We start from the raw sequence: 24,784 nt of genomic DNA, 5'->3' as shown, positions 1-24,784 counted from the left end.
TCTTGTGGGAACTTTGGTCCTCTTAAATAGTCATACAAATATTTGGTAAAAGTGTGCTTACCTTTGCTGCCCCATCATCATGGAACACTACACAAAAGAACCTGAAACTACATCATCATGGAACACTACATCATCATGGAACTCTACATCATCATGGAACACTACACCATCATGGAACACTACACAAAAGAACCTGAAAACTACATTTATTCCAATACCTGATTTTAAATCACAGATTGAGCGGTTTCTACACTGAAATTGCAAATTTTTAAATCAGCTTGTTTCAACTCTAATTACACATATGTTTCAACTTTTCTTTTATGTTGTGTTAATTATGTCAGCTGCTATCTTGTCCAGGACACATTTGTAAAAGAGATGTAAATCTCAATGTGGTCTCTTTCATAAAATAAAGGATAAAACAATGATACACATACATGCACTTTGTTTTTTTACACACATGCACACACACACACACACACACACATAGAGAGATAGAGATAGAGAGAGAGAGAGAGAGAGAGAGAGAGACATACCACTGATTGTATCCTACTGACAGTTGTTTGCTTTGGCTGAGGGTTTTTTTAAGCTCCATTTGTAACAGGGAGAAGCTTGTGGTTGGCCATGTGCGGATGATGTCTTGTTGTTTTTTATGTGAGATGTCTTGGGGCCAAAACTTCAAGAGAACAGTCAGCAGATTCAGATAACATGTACAAGCATGGTGTTTGTTTTACTCATCAGAAATCAAAGTCTCCTTTGTGTGGTGCAGGAATGGATTCTTCAGCTTGCAAGTTCAGGAGGGTCTTATGAGTTCAGAGCAACATTTCTGAGTTGCGGTTCAACTGATTTCCCAGCGATAGAAAAACTGACAGCAGAAGTCCTCTGTGAATGTTCTTTTTCCCACCACAAGGCGAAGGTATTAAAGAGGCCACTATCCACCATGGAGAGCCCAGGAAGATATAAAATATGAAATATAAAATTTTATTGACTGATCACTGTTTGGCTTCATAATGTTACAAAATGTGTGTTAGGTATATTGATTAGAAGAACATTAAAACATTAATTTGTTAGGAAGAACTTTAGAGATGTCATTTTATTCACAATTTGATCTGCAATTAACATGAACTGGTTACCTCACAAGGTGAACTTTTCATGACAGTACATAAATGGGTGGCAACATAAATGGGTTGCCTTTGTGTCTTGTAAAGCTTATGAAGCCTACATTTCTTTGTGTTAATAGGACAACTAATATGTCAACAAAAGATATCAAACATTTGCATAAATAATATTACACCCCCTTCACATAGAAAGGCCCTAAATTACTTAATAGCATCTTCTAAATATCTTAGAACATCTGGAAGGTTTGTATGATTTTGGCAATGTAGTATTATAATAATCCATCTTCAGGATGTTTTAGACATTGACATTATTTACGTTACTTCTTTTTATTTTTTATTACATTGTAGTCTTTTAGCAGACGCTCTTATCCAGAGTGACTTACAGTTAGTGCTTACGTTTGAAGAAAGCTAGTTGAAATCACCACACAGTTTAGTAGTAAGTGCATTCTAGTCAATGAATAAGTTATCGGCAAAAGTCAGTGCAGGATAGAAGACCTTACAAATAATAAACATAATAAGCTAAGTTTACCAACAGAAGTGCAGGCAGTGGAACTATTTCAGATTGTTTGCTGAGATTCAGCTAGGGCTTTCAAATTCTCGTCTTTCACCTCATTAACAACTCATTGCCCAGTCAGTGTGTGAACTGTGAGACATGGTCAAATATGAGGAATAATGGAGAAGATGCGAGCAACAGGCTTTGGTAGACTGGCTTAGCGCTGTGCTTTGTTCCCAGATTGCAGGGTTAACGATTTTCCGTCCTGGGTGGCGGGGGAGGAGTGTAGAGAGTGATGGTTCCGTGCGATCCGAGTTGGAGAATTAGGATGCAGCTCCGGTCGTCAGAGCCGAGGAGCTGTCTGCTGCCTTCCCAGCAGCCCCTGGGCCAGTGACAGGGAGATGGATGATATCTGCAGCCTGGCCGCACTGCTCCCCAAGCACAGTCTGGCTACACATACACACAAACACACCCAGACACACTGAATCTAGGATATTTGTGGATAATTCCCCTCCGCCAGGCGTTGCCTACGCAACCAATATGCTCTCATGCAATGCAAAACACTGTGGAAACCAACAGTTCTTACATATCATTAGGTTGAAATTGAAATAACAAAAGAAACAGACGAAGATGTCATATTAATCCGTTTATTTTTACACAATTCATAATGACATTAGATACCATTTGCGTTACATTGTAATTATTATTTCTTTAGTTTACAAAAATACATTTTGTAAAACGTATATGCATGTATCTCAAAAAACAAAAAAGTATCTTGCAAAGCAAACAAATGAGCTAAACATTTCACAAATTCACATTGTGTGTTTGTGAGAAATGATATGTAGCTTTTTTGGATACATAAATGCACTTTAACTGAATGTATCTGCTCATGTGTTTAATCTTGAATGTGTGTGTGTGTGTATGTGTGTGTGTGTGTGTGTGTGTGTGTCTGTCTGGACAGTGTATGGTCCCTCACCCCCAAAGCCCCTTTGGGACAACTAGCTTGCGCTCCTCCTTTCTCTTGTCCGCCTCCTCCTTTCTCTGCCTGTTCTCATTACCCTTACCTGCTGTCCTGCTGTCCTCTCTACTACGGAGCTGACGCTCCTCCTGCAGTCAGTTTAGCCCGAACCCAGTGGCCCGGTCGCCTGGGGAACAGCCACTGCATACCAATGAGAGGGTGAGAGGAAAAGGGAGAACGGAAAAGAGAGACAGTAACAGAGTGTCAAAGAGAGTGAGAGACAGAGGGTGCGAGGGAAAAGGAAGCTGAGAGTTAATGACAGAATGAGAGGGAAATTGAGGTAGACAGAAAAAAGAGACAAACAAAAGAAAAAGAGGCAGGACATCATGGTTTTAAATGACTGCAGTGGGATGAAGCTGACTAAAATATTGTCTTGTGTCTCACTGTCCACAGTGGGCATCTATCTGTAGAGAAAAGCAATGCTAGAAGCAGGTCGCAAAACAACTATGGCTGATTACCCAACTCACGTCTGTCTGTCTGGCAGAGCAGTGGCCAACATAGCTGACATTTCTACCGACTCGTGTTGAGCCAATGTGCCCACTTTAATGAAAACACAGTGAAATGCCTCCAAAGGTACCAGATACTGCAGAGACTGAGGTTCTAGTTAAGATGTTAATGGGGCATATAGTGTAATATTTCATCTTAGTATCTTAGTGTTCCAGTGGCTGTTATTGGGTCTTACCTGGGAGTGTCCAGACAGAGAGAAAGAGGGGGCCACGCCACGCTTCCTGAACAAGAATGATAGTAGTTAGTGAGAGAAGGAACAAAATCAGGGAAAATACAATGTTACCTGAAAAATCCTTTGGATTCATGTACTCGGGTCACTTAAATATTCCCATTATAACCAGTGACTGTGTGAAATATAATTAAGCAGATTGTTTGTCCAGTGACCATCTCTGCATGTGTTAGGCAGTGCATTCAAGGACAAACTAACGTTATTTTATCATGATCTCTTTCAGCAGCAACATAATTGGGCACAAGTATGCGGTATTTCAGTGTGTGTTCTTGTGTAAGTCTGTTTGCTTTCTCCGGGACTAAGTCTACATTCTCAAATTGGCCTTGCCAGGTAAAAGACACATTCCTTCATTGGTCCAAGTAGCTGGTGGCCAACTAACCAATGGGTTAAAAGCATTAGCCTGTGGCGACGCAGCCAGACCAGCTGTAGGTCACATTCAAGTCCCAGCCACTGAAAACCCAAAGAGAGCCTAATTATCCCAGCCAGTTGCGGTTCAATAACTCTGGCAAGCTGGGATCCAGATACCATGTTACCGTGGTAACGCCTCTGACGAAGTGATTCGCAGATCAGAGTGAGGCAGCGAGGTAACCGTGGATGTGGAGATGGAGGGAAAGGGAAGTGGGAAAGAGTGGGTCTGGAAGAGGGAGGGCAGAAAAACCCTGCTAGAGCAGCATCATGGGATGTTTGACTGCGCCTACACAGACAGAATGCCCATACGACAGGCGTGCAGACCAGCACACGTTTGGCAAACCTAGAGCAGGCATCTGTGTCTCAATAATCCATCCCTGTGCCTGTGGTGAAAACAAACTATTTCCCAGGGAAGCCGAAAGTAAATAAGATACTGCCCCCTGAATAGTGTTTTCATCCTTCATCGTTCAACTGTAATGGAGTTTATCCCAGGTCACGGAGTTGTCATTTGTCTGACTTTGTGTTTTCCTCAGGTCTGGCCTCCTGCCGCAGTGTCTGGAAAATCAGACATGGTCAGGCTCCCCATTCCACTCCGCCCCTACCCACCCCGCTGTCACACACACACCTGCTGCTCCCTCCGGCTACCTGAGATAAGAGATGTGCTGAGCTGCAGCTCAACACGACATAACAATGCCTGACAATCAATGGCAGAATACAAGATGATCTTTTACATCAATTGTAATGCGCCGGGCCTGGTGGTCAGTATGCCTTCATGATTTGTTTAATACACAAAAGGGAAGTGCAGAGCATCACACACACAGACACCTGTTAAGAATGGAGTCTTTCTCTTCACAGACGCCAGGTCTGTTGGCAAAACCCTTTAATCTAGAATAGTTTACAAACAGGGTTTATCTACGGCTGGTCGGGGATAGAATCAATCTTTTCTACCGCAAGAAACTGATGACACGCAGATAAAATGCAAAACTACATACTGAAAGAAGTTTATTCAAGAGAAGCCTTCGTCTTTCGCAGTGACCTACATTTTTGCTGAGCCAAAAAATCTGAATGTTGTATAAAATGTCACACTGTGTGTTAAATGGAAACAGAAATGGAGAAACTGTTGGAGTTATTTTTCTGGCTGTGTAACTTTCATTTAATGCGTTTGTCATGTCAGAGCTATATTTAGTTCCTCTTTCTGTTAAACTGCACTATTCAGGCATTTTCCTAATGTCTTTGTCAAATTCCTGATTCATATTAACAAGAACTGATATGGTTTAATTATTTGAATACATTTAATAGAATCTCCAACTGTTTGGGTTGATAATCAGTGGGAGAATGAGGACCTGTCCCCACATTGGTTGGGAATCTAATCGCAAGACATTTTCAGGTGGTTTCTCTTTGTTTTATCTGCTCATTTAAAGTTTTTATTATTTTAATTAGTTTTGGTGGAGTAAACAAACACTTATGTAGGTAGACTTCATGGTTTGCTGGATGAATTACCTTTAAATTAAAAGGGATTTTCCCTAATATATCAAAAACCTACCATATTTAAGTTTTACATTCAAATCTATTTTATGTTGCAAAAGCAGCTAAATAAAATAAATTGAGAGCCAAATATCTACTTTCCAGCTTGTAACCTAAAGGTATACAAAGGTTATATCCAGAATGATCTTACACACTTATGGATTCTCTCCATATTCTGGAATTTTCCTATCAGACTCAGCCGTATAGGCTATTGCCCTAGCCAAAACATAATGGAGGAACATCTTACAGGATCCTAATTATAGATGGACATTATTGATCGCTTTATATAAAAAAATTATAGAAACCCATTCTATAGGATTCTTCTGGAACTTTATTAACTAGACTTGTTTCACAAGATTTGCATTAGATTGTTCCAAAATATGAGGAAAATAATGATGGAAAATCCTAAATGATTTTTATTTGTTTTTTTATTGGTTTTTACCAGGGTGTAATTCATGTCAATGCTAAATAAATTAATTTTACATGCACCAGTTTCAAATTGTAAAATAATTGGTCTTTGTACAGATTTCGTCTATTCCATATTGAACAATGTTAGCAGCTAAAGAGGGTTTCTGAAATGATTTGACTAGGTCTAATGGCTCCTTCAGACGACATTATGGGCTGAACTTGGTTGGTTAGCGTTGACGGCGCTAGCAGCCCAGTGCTGCTGAGGATTTCAGTGGGCTTCTTGCAAGTATTAGCTGCCTCCCTACCTGCCTCACTGGCTGCCATGCTTCGCTGGATGTCAGACACATCCTAATAAAACTGTCTGGCTGTTTTGTGTGCACCAGCTCTGCCCTCGTGGTGGCATCATGCCTGACTGCTTGGTATTCATGGGGCATAGCACTCACTCCTTCAGCTGTTGCTGTGGGTGCTGTGGCACAGACGCAGACTGATTAGTTGGCATTGTTAACTATGAAAACCAAATTAGGATGTGGTTAATTTAGCAGAAATTTGTTAATACATTTTATATATATATATATATATATATATATATATATATATAAATATATCTCAAGTTGCCTTTGGTAAAGCAGAAAGGAGTTGTAGTTGTGTTATCTTGGTTAAAAGATAAATATAAAAAGTTCTTATTTCATATCATAAACACTATCTCAGTCTCTCAGAGTTAAAATACATTTCTGTCACACGTTTTTAAATGTAATAATATTCTTGTTCTGTTCCCATATTGCTTGTGGATATGTATGTGTATGTACTGTACTAAACATCACTGACTTAACTATACTAAATGTAAAAATTTATTTGAGAAGTTATAATAATTGAACATCATCTAGTTTCCATATTTACTGGCAATACTAGCTTTGACTGGCATTGAGATTATACTAGCAATTGCTGGCAGAAAGGGTAAAAAAATTACCTTCAAATTAATGAACTAACTGTGTGTGTGTGTTTGGATTGCAGAATCTGCTAATTATTAATATGTGAAATGTTTATTTAAATTAAATTAAAACAATTTATAAACCATATGGTAAACTGTTTACTAAGGTAAATAATGTTTCCTTAATGAACAAATATTCAGATTCCATACAGTGTATAATGCAAAATATAGTACAATAATTAATAGTTGTTTTGTTTGCATCTCATACAGCTAAAATTGATTAAAGCAAATGTCTGCAATATAAGAGTAACTGAACAGTACCTGTTATGATAATTTCAGGTTTGCTGGTTCATTATCATGTCATTAAATCTATATTGAACAAATCTAGATTTTTGTCTAAAAGCAGTAATAGGTATGGTGAAATTTAAGCATGCCTTCACATTACTTCGTAATTTAAAAAAACATGTTTTTTAAATTACAGGAAAACATTGCATTTTGTTATTAAAATGTAAAGATTACAGAAAATATTTATAAATCTCCACATTAATAAAAGGAAATCAAAAGAAATCATACAAATATTTAGAGGAATTATAGGAAATATATTTTTCGAATGATGGGTGAATGTAATTGCTGTATGTTCACACCATATTTCAAGCAAGGCAGTGTAACATGATAAATATCACTGGCTCTAGCACAGTTAAGTAGGTAGCAGAGTAAATGCAATTTGCGTATGGTCTGTCTGTTGATCAAAATTTGCTGATCAACAAATAGTTTCATTTTTCACACCGTAAGATGGTGGCGGGGGGAGGAGGCTGGCGGCAGTTCTATTGCTCTTTAGTATGGGATGTGCTGGATTAAATAGATTTTGACTCTAACATGTATTCCAACAATTTCACATATTAAAAAAGCTAATCCCAAATCTGTGCTTCATGGACGTACATGGTTGTCATTGCATACACAAAGGCAGTTTGACCTATTCAAACAAGGAGATGTTCCAGTTCAATGAAACACCTCTTCCTTGAAAATAGGTGGAATGGACCAACAAGTATTGTATTAACCTACATTCTGTGGTGACCATTATGAGTCTCTAACGTTACGGACAAAACTCAACTTCAACTACTATTGTCTTTACATTTGCAAAGCCGCACAGGCGATCATATTCTACTCTGTTACACGCGTAACGATCACCATAAGAACCCAGGGATGTCAGTGAGGGTTTAATCAACAGTAAAGACTAACAAGAACGAAACAACTGTACATTTTCCTTCCACTATCAACAATGCTCTCTTCATCATCCACCGTCTCTCTATCTTCCCCTTCCTCCTGGCCTGATATGTCTAACATTGATGTCAGCAGCTGTTCCATCCCGACTCCACCCATGGCCGGCACAATGGGTTGCTACTGTAGTCGCTCGTGCCCTCCGCCCGCGTCCCAAGAGCCTAACCCGTGATTTTTCATCAAGAGAGCTCACAAGTTAGGGTCTCAGGGAGCAGGAGAAGTACAACAGGGTCTCAGGGAGCAGGAGAAGTACAACAGGGTCTCAGGGAACAGGAGAAGTACAACCGGGTCTTTGCACGGAGAAGACGCCCACAGTCGTTCAGTTGTTCGGACAGACTTGGGGGCGAGCAGCTTCACATCGGTCACTGTCCTGCTCTGTCCCTCACTACCATCATACCTGGGTGCATCCTTACCATAACCCGGCCCCAAAACAACCCTGCGTGTCAGTCTGACTGCTTGGGTAATGTACCGACAGGCTCCATCAAACAACAGTTCCCCGCTGCGGATAGAGCGGGATAAGAAAATTCCCTTCCCCTTCTCTGAAGATGAGTTATCCCTTCGTTTCAGAGAGATTTCGTATCGGAGACTACACACACAAAGACGGGCATAGACAGAGACATATGAGAACATATAGGAACACGACAAACACGCTAAACGGTAACAGCAAAACATAATGCCAACAAATAAAGAAGGAAATATGAGAGAAGACAAAGAGGGAAAAAAACAGGGACGAGGCTCGATGGAGATGGTCAGACTTTTTTCCCCTGTCGCAGCGCAGAGCCACAGCTAGCATCAGACCAGCCAGCACTCCCTGCACTGCTGCGCCCTGTGCTAACTAGCCTTTGTGCTGGCAGAGGAAAGCCCCCCAGCCAGACGGCCGGTCTCGCGTCTTTGTCCTCTGAGCGTCGACAGGCAGGCAGATCATCAGTCTACATCTCTCTCTCTCTCCCTTGGGATGGATGGTCTCAGTGCCGGCCCTCCGACCCTCCACCTGCACCCACAGATGCTGACCTCCACAGCTAATGCCAGGGAGCACAGCCACCTAATGGCCCCAGTCTGAAGTCTTCAACCACAGGGGTGACCAGACCCCCCGCCCCCCCCCTCCCCCCCATTTACTCGCAGAGGCATAACCTCAGCCTGAAATTAAATCATCTGAAAATCTATATTTTACGCGATGCTACCGTTTCTCTTGGTTGACCGGATTAGCGGAAGCGGCAGGTAAAAAACTATACTTATCAGGATGAAACAAATGCCTAACGAAACAAGAGTTGTCTCCTTTGCAGAGCTAGCTCACACAGAGCAGAGCATCCCCCAGCACTAGTGCCACCCCATGCCGTTGACTGCTACTGCACCCCCCCCCGCCAAACCAACCCCCACCTTCACACACACACATCGCTTTCTCTACCCCCCCCGCCACTTCGAACACACACACTCCGCAACAAGCTCTACACGGTCCAGAAGTAAGTTATCACCGAGAGCCAAGCGAGAGCAGGAAATAAGCTTCCGACACAGAGATTTCCACACAAGTATAGACACAAGCGGAGGTATCGAGACACATTATTATTATTGTCATGAAAGAATCTACAGTGCCCTGTCATGAATCTGAACAAAGCCCCACACTGCAGTCAAAAAATACCCATGTCATTTTCACTCCTAGTTCACCAACCCCCCTCACTCCTTCGTCCTCCCCCCCCCCCCCCCAACTCCTCCCACTAACAATTCTCTCCGGGGAACACAGAGCAAAGCAGAGGCTTCCGGAAACACAAGTGTTCTCTATCGCCCTGCTCCTCACAACACACACTCTTCTGTCTCTGTGCCCACTACGCCTTTGTCATCCATCTTTGCACGGAGTACGCAGAAGAAGAGGGGGGTGGGGGGGTGGAAAGAGCAGTCAGAAAGAAAGAAAAGAATAGGAGAAAGGGAGCTGCTGGGAAGTCCGTGGGGGGCGGCTGAGCCAGACGCAGGTCAGTGAAGTGGGACGCATCCCCCCCCCCCCCCAACCCCCCGCTTGCATCATCATCTCCATCTCATCACCCACAACCTGCCCCTCCTTACCCTCCAGGACATGAGCCCCGTCGTGACACTGTCCAACATCAACACCACAGTGCAATCGCAACAACAACAGCAAAAAAAACGCACATTTTGTCTCCCAAAGCACCCACACGCACCACACCCACCCAACCCCACCAAGCCCCCCACCCCCACCCAGCCCCCCACCCCCACCCAGCCCCCCACCCACCCCCCCACCACAATCCTCTACCTGTCCGCTTGTCTGGCCGCCTGTGACTTCCGTCTGCGGCCGCTCATTTGCCAAGAGTGTGGTACTACACTACGGCAGCAGGAGTCTGTAGCAACAGCCCTCCCCTCCCTCCCCCTCTCTCCCTCTCTTTCTCTCACTCCCTTCATACAGCCTCTGCCGATGCGCACGTTTCACCCGTTCTGCTGAAGAGTTCCTCGTGTTTCCAGAGGAGGACTCACACACTGCAGCCAGCCGCCTGGCGGGTTAAGCCAAGGAGAGGGACACATTGGCTCGCGCTGTCACAATACAGATCCCGACGCGCCACAGATTCAACACAGGCATGTTGACACAGCGCACTGACACAGTCACAGACGAAACATGAATTTACCAGCGGACGAGTGTCACTCAAAGGGAGTAGCACACGGACCAAGGCAGACGGAAGACACCGGCAGACACCGCGACAATCCCTCAACGCCACACAGGCGAAGACAGAGTGCCGACGTACAATGACGGGGTCACCCAACGCTGAACGCCGACAGCAACACAGACACAGCCTCAATACTGGGACTGAATCACTGAGGCGTGCACGCAGGCGGACCTACAGCACTGTCAGACCAGACAAAGGAGAATCGAACAGCCTAACAACTCTAGAAGTATTAGAGGGAGAGAGAAATTCATAATGACACTGAAATCACAGGGATTTAGCCTTTTTGTTTTTCACTTTGAACTCTTAAGATTCCCTGCCATATCCATACTACACTGTCTATCTATTCCCTTAAGATCCCCTACCATATCCATACTACAGTGCTTCAGTTAATGAAGCTGGACCGAAACACTCCTGTCCTACTGTAGAGTCCCTGCTGAATACTCATCAGTTAGGTACATATAGTCTCAAAACTACATCTTTCTTCCCACTCCTGCTAAACAGATATCAAGCTTCACTGTCCTTATCCCAAAACATAATCACAGCCACCAACAATACTCGTCTTACGCATTTGATGTAAATATGAAACAGTACAGGTTTCTAAATAACAATGAGTTGAGGGGCTGTCACAGCTTGGCGTCATACAATTAACACTGAACTGTTGTAAATTAAATCTTCAGAAAAACAAAGCAGATAAGTAGATTTTTTTCTTTTTATCTGAGTGTGAACTGCCCTTGACGACTCGTCCTAAGCGCAAAGCCTTCGACCCATCACTCTCAACACCCTGGATGGATTAGGGTTGTGACCCTGTGCGACAGAGCGGGCAAGCAGACGGGGACTGCAAATGATATCATTGATTGATTATGTGCTTTAATTTAAACAGCAGAACCCCCATGTCTCGGCTTTGCTGCAATGCAGAGATCCTTCAGAGAAATTACTCTGCCGCTCCACACAGGAATACATATGTTAGCTCAAAACAACAGCAGGACATAGAAAGGTAACAGCTAAAACACTACAACTATTTTACTTCACATCCACCCACAGCCAATGTCACCACCGTGACCAGGTTGCAGTCTACGTGGGGAGGGTTGGTCCATTTGCTGATAACGGGGCTATTGACAGGGCTGGGGGGGGCGTTGTGTATGACGAAGGGGAGGGAGAGAAGGGGACAGGGAGGGAGAGGGGGAGGATGTCTGTACAGCAGGACTGGTGATCAATCAGCTCCATTACAGCCTTGTCACTGCAACGTCTGGAGCTACCGTCGCACTCCTTCCACACACACACACCACCAACGCTAGTTCTGGGGTGCACCAATCAGAGCATGGCTACCACAAGCAACCCCCCCCCCTACGCACACACGCATGCGCACACACACACACATGGCTAGACAACATGTGTTAACCCTCCTCCACGCCTTCCCCCCCTCCTTCTCTCTTCACCCCTCCTCCCCATTCCGTCGCTATCCTCTCCATTTCTTTAGTCTAGAGTGTGTAGTGAATCTAGGAACACCACGTTTGGTTGGTTTTGACTGGCAGGGGAAACAGAACGTGTACAGTGTCATTCCGGGTTGTCTTTATTATATTCCAGTTAAAATGTAAAGGATGAAATACTCGTTTATAGAGGTACATTAAATACATTTTCTCAAATGTCTGTGATGCCTCACTGATATGAAGGAGAAAGTCATCATGGCTGAGGTATTCTCATTATCACACAGAAACACTGTTCTGTATCTCAAAGAACTCAGACATTTAACGATTCAACGATTATCCCTGAATTCCGATGACAGTTCGTCAAGAGAGTGTCAACCTGACAGGAATCATAAGATGTTATCCAGCAGACAGGCAGACAGACAGACCGAAATGGACAGACAGCCCTCCCCTACTCTCAACAGCCAACAAGCCAGCTAGCTGGTCAGTGGGACAACAATGACAATCATATTGTGTCTCTAGCTGACGGTCTGGCAAGGCAGGCAGGCTGGTGGGGCCAGTCATGGACCCTGCCCTTGCCCTTCTCGATCAATACCATTGATCTGTCCCAGGGGTCAATGGGCAAGAGCATATTGATGGGGGAGAGTGGCTGACACAGCAGCAGTGGGGGGGGGGGGTGAACGACTCCAGACAGATCAATGGCACACTCGTCTGCCATGGATGTGTTATGGTTATTCATTTGCCATTAAACGGATCGCATTAATTCTTGCCTTGGGGAAAAATAGTAGAGGCCATGTCACCAAATCAAGGCCTGCTGCTAGCTAACGGTCTGGCCAGTAACAGCTATGGCAGGCTCCAGTCCATCTTATTTTGGTGTTTACTGATAGCAGGTCCAGCAGACAAATGGCCTTGTTGAAAGGACGCTTACTCTGACAGAATCATGAATCGATTACACTCAATGAAATTACTCACAATTGACTTATTACAATAGGGCAGATGTTTCATGACCATGCTGGGGCAATAGAACAATAAGGAAATATATCTTTAAATGGACACCGATTCTACATCTATGTCAAGAGGTCAATATTGTTAGTAAATTGTTATGGAGTTTAGAGAAATTACTACATTCATTTTCCTTCCCGTTTACAGATTTCATAGAATGGAAATAAATATAATTTGGTTTGATGACTTGTTGCATCTCAAAATTAGACAATGTATGGCATCTCCCAAAAAAAACATTTCATCATTACCATCTTAGCTAAATGCTGGGCATGACATGAAAATAGATAAATGAAGAAGAATGCAGGATACCTCCTGAAGCAAATTATTATTTTCCACTTACTTTTAGTGTTGAAGCATAATAAAGAGTTGTTCTGGTTAAAGTTTCATTGCAGAGATTTATTTGGCTGTCTAGCTGCGTTCACAAGCCATTTACTGCAGTGGGCGTGGGCTCACCCCAAAATGTGCATCTAAACCATCTCTTCATAGGAGTAACAAGACAATGGCAAAGCAGGAAACATAGTTCAAATTATACATATTAATGATCGTAATCATTGAAATCATTGAATCATTCAAAGTCTTTTTGCATTAACATACCTTTGTAGACCTCAGTAGAATTTGATAGTTGTGTCGTTTATTTTAGGGAGTTTTGAAGCATTAATTTTGGTGTGACAGGCCACTGCAGTGTATGGCTCGAGCAGACTGCTAGACAGACAAATAAATCTCAGAAATGGAACTTGTCTGGATGATGCCTCAACACTAAAAGTGGAAAACGAGGTCTAACAAGCAATTAACCAAAATTTCCCATTAATATAAAATGTGTTAAACAATGTTGTAGTAACTGGAGTTCAGTCAGTTTGCTGTTCTGTTCAGGAGGCCTTTATTGGTTGGTGCAGTAAAAACAGAACCTCTCTCATCCCTCAGTCCACTCGCTTCTCCTATCTAATCCAATCATTTAATTGTCCAACCATCCCATAAATGGAAGCACAGCTGGAACCAATGATTCCTAGCCCCGCATGGCCTCTGGGCCAGCTGGACCAGGGACTGCTGAGGCAGCAAGATTCTCCAGGACCACAGTCCCTTTTACCTCAGCATAGCTAGATAGCTACATCTGGACGACGCATTCAGATTAGAGTTTCGCAAATACAGGAAAAACAGAGCTCTTAAAATAAACTCCAAGCAACAGCACTATACATCTTGGCTCATCTAGTCTGTTAACTGGGTGTGGAAGGTCTGAGGAGAAACAGGATAATGTCAGACAAGGCTTTCACATACCTGACTACATTAGGAAAACATACTTACATACATAGTACATACTTTAAAAAAAAACTATTTTGAAACGCTCTAATAAAACTGAATGGATAATCAAAAAAGTCATGAATACGAATCCACTGGATTTACATGTTCACATTATTTCCCAAAATGGAGATTTATGGTTAAAGTAATTCACATTTTTCTGAGGATTAATAATATTAACAACAGACTGAACAGAACCCCAAAAGTGGTTGTGTTGACCGAACAGAGCACAACAGAGATCCAGGCCCACACAAGCAGGAGAGTTAACTAGGAGGCCCCATGCAGATAAAAGGCTCTGTCTTTTCAGGTTTCCAGGGTTTTGGAGCTAAACAACACACTGTCAACCTGTTGTCATTGTATAAGCCGTCAGAGGCTGAAGGGGGTCATTGAGCCTACATGGAGAGGCCTCTCACGCTCTACCATTGAACACCCATTAATATCACTCTGCAATTGTTTGGTTCCTAAATGATAGCTGCTAAGTCCCTTTCACTGGGCGGTCTGTGTTGATAAGAGGCTCCATCAGCTGAGAGAGTCGCTGTGGCACTGGTTAGCTGGGGAGGTACTGGTTACTGTGACTGCTGATGTACTGGTTAGCTGGGGAGGTACTGGTTACTGTGACTGCTGATGTACTGGTTAGCTGTGGAGGTACTGGTTACTGTGACTGCTGATGTACTGGTTAGCTGTGGAGGTACTGACTACTGTGACTGCTGATGTACTTGTTAGCTGTGGAGGTACTGGTTACTGTGACTGCTGATGTACTTGTTAGCTGTGGAGGTACTGGTTACTGTGACTGCTGATGTACTTGTTAGCTGTGGAGGTACTGGTTACTGTGACTGCTGATGTACTTGTTAGCTGTGGAGGTACTGGTTACTGTGACTGCTGATGTACTTGTTAGCTGTGGAGGTACTGGTTACTGTGACTGCTGATGTACTTGTTAGCTGTGGAGGTACTGGTTACTGTGACTGCTGATGTACTTGTTAGCTGTGGAGGTACTGGTTACTGTGACTGCTGATGTACTTGTTAGCTGTGGAGGTACTGGTTACTGTGACTGCTGATGTACTTGTTAGCTGTGGAGGTACTGGTTACTGTGACTGCTGATGTACTTGTTAGCTGTGGAGGTACTGGTTACTGTGACTGCTGATGTACTTGTTAGCTGTGGAGGTACTGGTTACTGTGACTGCTGATGTACTTGTTAGCTGTGGAGGTACTGGTTACTGTGACTGCTGATGTACTTGTTAGCTGTGGAGGTACTGGTTACTGTGACTGCTGATGTACTTGTTAGCTGTGGAGGTACTGGTTACTGTGACTGCTGATGTACTTGTTAGCTGTGGAGGTACTGGTTACTGTGACTGCTGATGTACTTGTTAGCTGTGGAGGTACTGGTTACTGTGACTGCTGATGTACTTGTTAGCTGTGGAGGTACTGGTTACTGTGACTGCTGATGTACTGGTTAGCTGTGGAGGTACTGACTACTGTGACTGCTGATGTACTTGTTAGCTGTGGAGGTACTGGTTACTGTGACTGCTGATGTACTTGTTAGCTGTGGAGGTACTGGTTACTGTGACTGATGATGTACTTGTTAGCTGTGGAGGTACTGGTTACTGTGACTGCTGATGTACTTGTTAGCTGTGGAGATGCTGCAGAAGGATGCTCCTAGCAACTGGATGTGTCTGTGAGGACAGGGCCCTTACGGGTTTAGTAGTGTGTTTAAAAGACCACTGGTCTTTACCAATAATTAGTTTTGCTTTGATCATTTGATTGTTTCGCTATTGTTAAAGTCATTGTTAAGTGTTAAGATATTTATTAGTATTTAAAATATTACATATCAACAAAGCCAGAAAAGACAGAGTGTGCTCTGACAAACACAGCAATTACAAACACAGCATCATATAATTGTTTAGGTATATTTTAAATGCAGAAACAATCTGTAGGTATATATGCATTTTGTTGTCCTTTGTGTGATCTGATTAATTTTACAAGCCATCTACTGCCACAGAAATGGAGACAGAAGAAGAACCTGATCTAGGTTGACAGACCGACTGGGCCTATGGTAAACAGATGCTTCAGCAAACCGCGGGCCGAGGACGGTAAACCCTAGACCAGACATCTATCACCATAAATTAGGAGTGTGTCCATCTTGTCATACTCATATCCATAGTTGTATCCGTTGGTCACGTGATACTTGTTGTTGGATATACTCGTGATACGAAAAAACTTGGACGTGCGTTTGATATTATGGTAAAGCCTATCTCATCTGCGTGTCAATGCACCATCACTCAGCACACACAGTGATTATCACTGTGAAAAACATTCATGGTTTAAAAACGACCCTGACAGCTCAGGTGGCCAATGCACATTACTTATTTTGATCATCCTTATCAAAACATGCTAATAAGTGCATGGACGCAATCTACTTAAGTTTGCCCAGTAGGCTGTTTAACTTTCAAGCACAGCAAAATGTTTGCCTTCTAACACCTAGTTTCCTTTTTAATTTGTTATTTTATCTTTTATATAATCTGTCATTCTGGGGGGGAAAAAACGATTTAAAGCACTGGCTTGACTAGCACACCTCATAAAAGTAGACCCTTTTTCATCAATGGAATCGCCTACTAGACAACGTGAATTAGACAAAGAATGAATCTAAAATAGATGACTATGAATTCCAATCCACATTTTATGTTTGTACCGGAGGAAACAATTAATCCTGAGAAAAGTGAAGATTTGGAAGCCGCCTGCATGTGTGTGTGGCAGTACCGTGCACAGACCTTCCGCGAGGCACGTGCTGAATCTATAAAAGTGGGCGGAGTTGTCGGCTCACACGGAGGGAAGATTGTGTTGGAGTGAGTGACGCGCGAAAGAAGACGGACGCCGCACGTCGCCAGGGCGGAAGGGCACATGTCCACTGGATAGGGCACTAGGTAACAAAGGGGCGTGTCCTCTGCACAGGTTGAGCCTTGTGCACGTGCCTGTGTGTGGGGAGTTGAGGGAGGAACAATGCCTTGAACCTCATGCTTGCTGCTAAGAAAATAATGTATGTCACAAGAATATGTGTATTAATACATTTGTTTTGTTTGCTTGTCTCTTTCCATGTCCTTTCCAAATAAAATTTATGAGGAGTGACGGGTGAAAGATTTACATTTGTACTGCAGTGTTAGTAATTTCCATCAGTTAAAATTGACAAGTGATCAGACCAATAACTGTAAAAAATGTAAGAAAGCTTGTATACCTACACTAAATACAATGCCCAAAATAAAAGGAAAATATAACTAGCTAAATGGCTAGCTATAAAATGATTTTGATTAACACAAAACATATTTGGAAAAGAAGTTCAGCAAAAGAGACCACGGTGAAAGTAAATACAGGTGCTGTCATGTGTGTGTATGTCTGTTTGTGTGTGTGTGTGGTGTGTTGGAGAGCATCTCTGAGAATCCACTCATAGCAGCAGGATCAACTATCAACCCACCCAAGTCTTTACTGACAGCAGAAACAACCAATTGAGCGTTCAGCATTCTGCACTGTGTTAATGATATGACAACGTCTGGTTTTCAGCTTTATCAGCTCATAGATAATGACATTATATAATCGTATCATATCCGTATCCAGAAAATTGCTCATATACGTAACAATACTCGTTTTGTCCAAATACTCGGCACACAAAAACTATGGTTTATTGCATGGAAACATTGTAGACATAAAGCGAGTTCCAATGCTGAACTGTTTTAACTTTACAGCAGTGTCTGTCTGCAGAAGCTATTTAGGAAATGGCCTTGGTTCACAACAGGTAGGTAGGTGGATAATCAAGCTACTAAACCCCTTGTGAAAGGCACTTAACCTGTCTGATCCTGGAAATAATATTCTGCTGCGCATATGGATACACAGTAAAAGTTGAGGGCGATGTCTGTTTTCTGGAACAAAAAAGCATCTGCTAAAAAGAGATTTTCAAATTATGATTATTACATTTCGTACTTGATGTTTACGTGAAACCATCTGGGCTTCATAAAGCATGGCAACGATTCAGTGTTCAGCTCACTGGAGAATGGTTGTGATGATGTCAAGGCCATGGACTGCACTGGAGAGAGTCACCTTGGCTGATGAAGGCTAGGAAAACACTGAAACCCTCTAATGGCTCAAGGAGCAATGCAGGGTAAACTGGTATTGTAATTGTACTGGTCTAGAGTGAATGGTAAATAATGGTGTTAACAATAAGGTGCTATTTTTTAAAGCATGAAGAAATAATGTATTTTTCTCTTCTTCTGAAGACAAAACAGGAATGTATTTAAAATACTACATTTGTAGATAGTGAAAGATCAGGTGGGGGGGGAGCTTTTCTTTGTATTGTGGGTTTTGTGGTTGGAGTAATACTATTCAGTTGACGTCTAACATTTGTGATTTATTATGTATTGTCATTCCTCTCTCCGTGTCAGAATGGAAGAAAACCAAACAAAAAGACACCACTTATCAACTTCAAGATACATGATGTTGCCCCAGATATTGTGAGGAGCAAGTGGCAAGACATTGCTCTCATACAGTCAACCACCAAATCTGAGAGTTGGGGTGTGAATGTTTAAACACGGGATACATTTTTTTCCAAACATTCTGCAAATGAAAAATATTTTCCCCACTAAGTTGAAATCAATGTGCAGTTACATTTGATAGAATTTTAATATACATGCAAGGAGCCAAATGGAGCACATAATGGAGTTACATTTGAACAGATTTTTGTCAGGGATTTGGTTTGCCATTTTGATTTGATTCAAGAGAAAGTTTCGGCATCAAAAACAGAAATCCTTATTTTTAAATGCACTGGTCAATAAATTAAGGTAACACTTGAATCACACATTGGGTCTCAATGAAGGAAATATATTACAGACAAAAATATTTTCTGTACATTGCATAATTCGTTGAGAACAAAATGACGGAAGAACAGTCAATGGAAACCAAAATCACCAAACCGCTCAGTGCTGGATTCAAACTCACACCAAAAATCTAAGTAAACAATTGAAATCACAGGCTGTTCCAACTTGCATGATTTTAGTCACGGCAACTCATATGTGACTCAGTAGTGTGTATGGCCCCCATGTGCCTGTATGGACTCCCGACAACATTTGGGCATGCTCTTGTGGCGCATGGTGTCCTGGGAGATATGTGGCACTACTTGGCAGCGTCAGATGCACCGATACATAACGTCCCAGAGGTTCTCAATTGGACTTGGGTTCTGGGGAACGGGAGGGCCAGGCAACGGCATCAATGCCTTTGTCATCCAGGAACTGCCTACACACTCTGGCCACATGAGGCTGGGCATTGTCCTACACCAGGAGGAACCAAGGGCCCACTGCACCAGCATAAGGTCTGATGATGGGTCTGAGGATTTCATCCCGATACCTAATAGCAGTCAGGGTACCATTGGCTAGCACATGGAGGTCTGTGTGACCCTCCAAGGATGTGCCTCCCCAGACCATCACTGACCCACCACCAAACCAGTCATGTTGGATGATGTTGCAGGCAGCATAACGTTCACCACAGCGTCTCCAGACTCTTTCACGTCTGTCACATGTGCTCAGTGTGAACCTGCTCTCATCGGTGAGACCTGCCATTTCTGGTGTTCTCTGGCGAATGCCAATTGAGCTGCATGGTTCTGGGCTGTGAGCACAGGGCCCTCATGCTACCCTTATGGAGTCTGTTTCTAACAGTTTGGTCAGAAACATGCGGACCACTAGCCCACATTTTGTAGGGTTCTGGCAGTGCTCCCGCTGTTCCTCCTTGCAAAAGGAGCAGATACTGGTCCTGCTTCTGGTTTGATGCCCTTCTACGGCCCTGTCCATCTCTCCTTGTGTAACGGCCCAAATCCTTGTATCTCCACCATGCTCTAAAGACTCTACTGGGAGACACAGCAAACCTTCTTGCGACGGTACGTATGTATGTGCAGCTTACCAGATGGACTACCTGTGCAATGCCTCATGCTACCAGTAGTGACAAGGACACTAGCAAAATGCAAAACTAGAGAAGAATCAGTCAAGAAGGATAAGGAGAGAGCAATTGTCTGTGGCCATCACCTGCAAAAGCATTCCCTTTTTGGGGGTTGTCTTGCTCTTGCCTCTCCAGTGCTCCAGTTGTCACTTTAATTTGCACCAAAACATGTCACATTGATTCATAATCGCTTATGCTTCAACTGGACAGATTGATATCCCAGACGTTTAATTGACTTGGTGTTACACCGTGATGATTTCTTAATTTCTTTGAGCAATGTATTTTGTTTTCATTTGAATCTCAGGACTACAGCTTCAAAAAAGGTTTTACTAATATATTATTCTTAGCTCTCTATACAACATTGTATTTGGACACAGCAAATATAGATGAAAATGACTAACAGCAGGTAACCAGAGGGAGCACTTTTGGGTGACATCACTTCACTCACAAAAACATTGGCAAATAGCAATTGTAGTAAATACATTTTGATAGAAAATATTTATAATAATTTGTACATAAATGAACCGTTGTGTTTAATTTGTTATTAGGGTATAATTACATACATTTGATTCCATTCTAGTATTATTGTCAGCTATCTCTGCTATATGAAGCTACTCTTTCCATTCTTGGTTCACAGAGTCAATATCGTCATCCCTGAAACATTGCTTCAAATGTGTATAAAGTAGAGCAGAGATATCCACTGCCATGCCAGCAGCACAGCTAGATTTTGACCTAGATAGCCCAACGGATTGTAAATCAGAGGCATCAGGTCATCATTTCCACTTCGCAAAGTAAAATCCCAGTGGAAACTGACAGATCAAGTTGAAACTATGCAGATATTCTGAAAATGTTCTCATTGATGAAACAATTGATCTCAATATGCTTTTTGGTACACAAAATTGCACAGACATTGCCCTCACAATGTAAGCGTTTCTAAAAGTAAGTGTTGCCAAATAGGATTTTGATCATTTCTGTTAATCTTTTTTTGCTTAAGAGTAACATTCCCCAGCTTTACAACCATAACGGAGATTCCAGGCTTCTTTCCTTACCACAAGGAGTCGCTGGAAAATCACAAGGCAGCCATGTCCAACATCCACCCAATCACCCCAGGCAGCCCAGTCCAACATCCACCCCATCACCCCAGGCAGCCCAGTCTAACATCCACCCCATCACCACATCACCCCAGGCAGCCCTGTCCAACATCCACCCAATCACCCCAGGTAGCCCAGTCCAACATCCACCCCATCACCCCATCACCCCAGGCAGCCCAGTCTAACATCCACCCCATCACCACATCACCTCAGGCAGCCCAGTCTAACATCCACCCAATCACCCCAGGCAGCCCTGTCCAACATCCACCCCATCACCCCAGGCAGCCCAGTCCAACATCCACCCCATCACCACATCACCCCATCACCCCATCACCCCAGGCAGCCCAGTCTAACATCCACCCAATCACCCCAGGCAGCCCAGTCCAACATCCACCCCATCACCCCAGGCAGCCCAGTCTAACATCCACCCCATCACCCCAGGCAGCCCAGTCTAACATCCACCCCATCACCCCAGGCAGCCCTGTCCAACATCCACCCCATCACCCCAGGCAGCCCAGTCCAACATCCACCCATTCACCTGTTCACCCCAGGCAGCCCTGTCCAATACTCAATTATTTGAGTGTGAAATTTATTTTGCCATTATAACATTTGCAAAATCAGCTACTGCTATTTGGAATGGTTCAATTCTGTTCCATTACTGTTCAGCTACTGAAGCATTAAAACACAGACAACAACTTATAATGAGAGCACACTTTTAAAACAAAGTAAAAATAATTGTGGATTATTATGTTATCACTTGACAAGCTTGCGGTTTTCTTCCAACAGTACTGAAACAACAACTGATAACAATTCTAATGTAACTATACTGATAATAATAAAACATGCCAGTTATAGTAACACTGTGTGGTCAGTATATATGTGCATGTTTTGTATGCATCAGTATTTAAGTGTATGTGGAGTCTTGACAGTGTGACATATTTACCAAACAGTAATTGCAATACTATCAAATCTGATTTGCATGCACATTTTGGGCAATGCCCAGAATAATGTTTGTTGATCCATTTTAGCCATTTTGTTGTACGTATTAATCAGCTAAGTATTATATAAAGCCTTGGTGTGTACGTGCCATCTATGACATTTTGAGCAGATCACATAGTTGGTGAAAGAGGGGTATTGTTTTAAGTGTTTTTTACAAAGTTCTTTGAGTTTCTGAGGCAAATGTGTTCCTTGTGAGGAGGGGGACCTATATTCTGATGTTCAAGATTTTAGGTAGAATGAGTGAGGGTGCTAATGTTTGCATTTTCAAAAGCGCCATCATTTGACTAATCGGTGTCATTTTGCAGGATATCTATCTTCAATAACTAACAGTTTATGAAAGCTGCTTCATTGGGGCCCTTGAATGGCAGCTGTAAAGTAACTGTCTTGAAGTTAGCTGCGTCACTGTTCATGATTCAGATCCTGCACATGAATTAGTCCAGTGGAGGGCTGAGCAATTTATCACCAGCATTCAAGTATTTTGGGGTTAGTGATCGGATAAGGTTGCTTTGCCTCGTCACACTCTAGTGAATCCATGTGGTGACTTGGGCGCCTGTGAGCTCAGCCAGGGCATCCGTAAGTTCATTCAAGATAGTTGGCTGGGGAGTGCATCCTTCTGGTGAGTAAGGATTCCGTTTTAGACTTCCTTGTTGAGCAAGTAGCGTGATAAGAACCAGAACAGAATGAGATGTGCTTTGGAAGACACATATCTTTACATCGACTGTCTGTTGGGAGTTGTTGTGATGAAGCAGGGCCTTAATCATAAATTGGATATCAAAAACCCAGGGAGAAAAACAGGGTACAGTCATTTCTTTGAAAAAAAACAGGTCAGTGATGGAGAGATATGGAGTATGATGTACATGTACAGATGGACGGATATAAAAGGAAACCATTCTCTAGTCCCCTTTCTGAGTTAATTGTGGGGAAAAATAAAATAAAATCATACATCACCTATTTTTACTCTAATAACTATTGCTTTTTGGATTCTGAAATAAATGTATGAAATCATCTAAACTAGTGCACAGAGAGAGAGAAAAAAAAAAGACTGATGGTGAGATTTGACGACATGGCCCTCAAAAATAGTTGGCTAATGGAAACCAAGCCAAGCTATGCTTTGAAAGACATGATGAGGGTCATCTCTTTGGTTGATGTCATGAGTGTGCTCCAAGGAAAGCTAGAAGGTTGTACAGTTAACTCCCAGGGTGTCATTCTAAACCATACAACCTACTACCTCAACCCGGATGCACACATTTTCAGTAGGCTTTCTTGGCTTTTCCTCTATTTGCAAACAATAGTATCTTCTGATTTTAACTGTAGTCTCCTTTTCCATGTTGGAGAATGCCAAAATCTGAATGTTGTATTGGGCCTGATGAAAAATGTCTTGAAGCTTCTAAACACCACAGGACACCAAATATCTATAACAGGAGAATTACTGATTTTACAAATAAAGGACATTCAAAAAACAAAGTAGGAATTATATATATTTTTTAAAACATGGTGTTCACACCACAGTGACAGAGACCCCCAGAGGCGAGCTTGTGTTGTCAGAATCGCCACAAGATCGGATCTACGGGTTTGTGCCAAGTGGATAGTTGGAAAGTACCAAAATAAATATGTTGAATGACATTATACTGAAAATAGTGTCTCACCCTATACCACAAAATCTGGGCCAAACTGTGTTAGTATACTGTATATTGCTGTGTGTAAGTGGATAGAGGTGCTGTTTAATACCTATAACAGGCCAATACATAATAATGTATTTATAAAAAACATATACAAATAATGTTGCTGATTTTATGTTTACAAATACTTCAGCTATGCCATCCTTACACAATCCTAACCAACAATATATTGACATTGATAAACTATATGAAAAAAAATGTATATCCTAGTGGATTTATTCTGAGTGTCAAATCAAAAGATCTGAAGTATTTTGAGCAGAGCACAAAGATGCAGGCTACAACACAGAAAATTTAAATGAACAGCACAAATTAAAGAGCCAGGCTAAAATCCCAGGGCAAAAACTCCCAGAAAGTATTAGAAAATATATTGTACCTATCAAACTAAGTAATATAAAAAAATCCAAAAACCTAAATTACTAAAGCTGTATTAATTGAATGTACTAGTGAGATTGCAAAGATAAAGTATGTCTTCATAGAAATATAACCAGCCTATGTCCACAAAGAGTCCATGTTGAGGAGATGAACATAATTTCTGACCACAATTTGAAAAACCTAACATATCTTTTGGTAATTCAGGGTACATCAAATAACACAATGTACTGTAGAGCATTTATTGTACAGATACTTTTTTTCTGAAAGTTACTCACCCTGTTGATTATGTGCCTGTCCGGGTATGGCGTTGCCCATGGTCACTTCTCATTCTCCTCTCTGAAAAGTAACAACATTAACAGGCTTCATCAGTACAATTTAAACTA

General features: G+C 42.4%; 1 long non-coding RNA gene across 4 annotated transcripts in view; it reads right to left on the bottom strand.

The window, feature by feature from the left end:
• Window positions 1-2,368: 2,368 nt before the first annotated feature.
• The window catches only part of LOC105010971, a 65,267-nt gene continuing 42,851 nt past the window's right edge, over window positions 2,369-24,784 (bottom strand). For all 4 annotated transcript variants that reach the window (XR_002197021.2, XR_002197019.2, XR_002197018.2 and 1 more), the window contains exons 2-3: window positions 24,677-24,737; window positions 2,369-3,354 (exon numbers count right to left, since the gene is read on the bottom strand). This is a non-coding gene — a long non-coding RNA (uncharacterized LOC105010971). The remainder of the gene's footprint in view (window positions 3,355-24,676; window positions 24,738-24,784) is intronic.

Source organism: Esox lucius, chromosome 7 (genome assembly GCF_011004845.1).
Source record: "Esox lucius isolate fEsoLuc1 chromosome 7, fEsoLuc1.pri, whole genome shotgun sequence".
In the NCBI taxonomy this organism is placed as follows: Eukaryota; Metazoa; Chordata; class Actinopteri; order Esociformes; family Esocidae; genus Esox; species Esox lucius.
Note: the sequence above shows the minus strand (reverse complement) of the source record. Positions and strands in the feature narration are given on the sequence as shown.